This window comes from Uloborus diversus, chromosome 8 (assembly GCF_026930045.1).
Source record: "Uloborus diversus isolate 005 chromosome 8, Udiv.v.3.1, whole genome shotgun sequence".
In the NCBI taxonomy this organism is placed as follows: Eukaryota; Metazoa; Arthropoda; class Arachnida; order Araneae; family Uloboridae; genus Uloborus; species Uloborus diversus.
In genome coordinates, this window is record NC_072738.1 from 99044841 (window position 1) to 99047317 (window position 2477).

The following is a 2477-nucleotide window of genomic DNA, read 5'->3' on the forward strand; positions in this document are numbered from 1 at the left end:
AACATATATATTTGGCTAAGTAGCCGTTAGGAAGATGATATATAACAGAACAACTCTTTTTCTTATTTATCTACTAAACAAAAAAAGAAAGATATGGAAGGTTTTTTCTTAGAAAATAAATGTAATTAATTAACATCTTTCACCACGTACTGAAAGTTATTCGAGATTTTTACGGCAAAAGTTGGAATTTTGATATTAATTTTCTCTACATGTTCTCGCTGTGATTATTTTTAATGCGAACAATTTATATTTACAAGGCAATTAGCTTCGGATTAGGAGAATTTTTTAGGAATGTCATAAGTTATCAGTAAAACATTCTCTTGAACTTAGATTACGCAATTACGGTTATTGGCGGTTTCTGCTTTAATGGATTTTTTGTTTAGCATTTTACATTTTTATCCCAGTTTCTTTAATAGCAAGTAAAAGCTTATATCCCAAATTTTTCTTCTTAAGCATAATCAATAAATTAAAAGTGTTGATATTAATTACAGCCCCAAACATCAAATATGGTAATCTTAAAGGGTAATATTTCAGATAGTTTTTTCAAAAATTTTGTCAGATTTAGACGTGGAGTAAGATGGATATGCCTTTTACTTTTACTGATGCTATATAATTAACTGTAGTGTGAACGGCAGTAGATTTCACACTGCTGCTAGCCGTCCGTGGGTAAACTTTTTAACCACTACCTTACTCTCTCAAGAATCCCGTTATCTAAAATAAATCAAACTTGCGCAGAGCAAAAAAATAAATAAAATAAACATCAGAATTAGAAAATAAGACAATATTTCATGCGCAATAATTGGAAATGAATTCAAAAAATAAATTTACAAGTCTCATAAAACGAAGATTTCATGCATGACGAAAACTGTTTTATGTGGGCTAATAAAAGTATTTCTGACCAGACTGAAATGCTAAAGAAGAGTTAGATAACCACAACTGTCCACGCTGTAAAAAACGATTCAGAAACGTTCCTGGAAAATAATGGGCAGCTGATGTGCCCAATTTCTGCCAGTAACATATCTCGCCAAAGCCAGGAACGTTTTCCGCTAATATTCAGTAACCTCCTGAAAATTATCTCAGATACCTCCTTAAAAAATCAGAAATCTTCCCGTTTGAAGCCAGTCGTGTCTTTGGAACTTAACAGTAAACTTTGATAGGTATAATATAAACAGCTTGGTCCCTTTCTGATTATAGAAAACTCCATAAGCAGCATTGCAAACATGGCCACAGCTAAGCCAGAATTGCACGCAGATATCGAGAATTATAACTCGCCTGCACCTCTTGCAAAGCAGCGTAGTCTACACTTACTCGCTCCCTCTGGGAGCTTAATCAGCATGGACAGGTCATAAGTAACCAGCAGTCGATTCACATTATAAATACGCAAAGTTAGTTTTTAAACTGGGAGCTAAACATATATTTTACCCAGTGAGAAGTGTGCATTCGTTCAACTTGTAGCAATTCAGGAAACTTTTTGACAATGATAATTGATTTTTTCAGGAAGTGGATGAAAACCATTGAAATCCGACACGTTACACGGAAATACTCAGTAACGTTTCGGAATTTTTTTACAGTGCAGCTGGACAACACAACGGTTGAAGCGAGAAAAAAATCCTCTCCCAAGTGAATCAATTATTGCAGAAAGGGCATAAGTCACTTTTTTTTTTTTTTTTTCAAAATTGAGTTAGCTGTATTTTTTCCATATTTGCATGTGGCGACATCGACTGGTGTAGCAGAGAAGTCGATCCTTGTACAACAGAGCACTTTATTTTGGGGTGATATTTTTCGTTTAGTGCAGAAAGGGCATAAGTCCCGGACTTGTTGCACTAAAGAGCCAAAACATTATGACCACCCCTAACCTTTTCAAAGAACTCGTCTGAATGACGAGGAGACCATATGATGAGGTGGGATTGGTATATAACTGGGGTTGGAGAAGGTAAGGCTTCATTCGAGCACTTTCTTTTGCAAGTTATGGGAAAAGGATAACAATCTATCTCCAGACGTCTACCAAGAGTTTGTGGCATCCATGCCAAGGCGAGTCGCAGCTGTTTTGCAGATCAAAGGTGGCACAACGCGTTATTGAGTGGGTGGTCAGAATGTTTTGGCTCATTAGTGTATGCCCTTTCTGCACTAAACGCGAAGGAAAGAAATAGTAAGATGCAATGGCACGATTATAGAAGAACTAGATTTTATGGCGCAAGGAAGTAAAAACAAATAACTCCTTTGATCTAGCATAATTTCAGTAATGGTAGGTTCGTCCGTTCGGGGGAGGGGGGTGGGGGATTCGAAATCACGGAATCGGAATGAAAAATTCGCTAATTTCTCAGGGGTTTTAGTAACATCATTCTCTTAACTGCGAGAAAAACTGTATGCTTTCAGTGAGATATACGCTGATCAAAATGAAAACAACACTGCAGGAGACTTTTTCTAGAAATAAGACTGAAGAAATTTAACAAGATTGCTGATGACTTTCCTCTGAG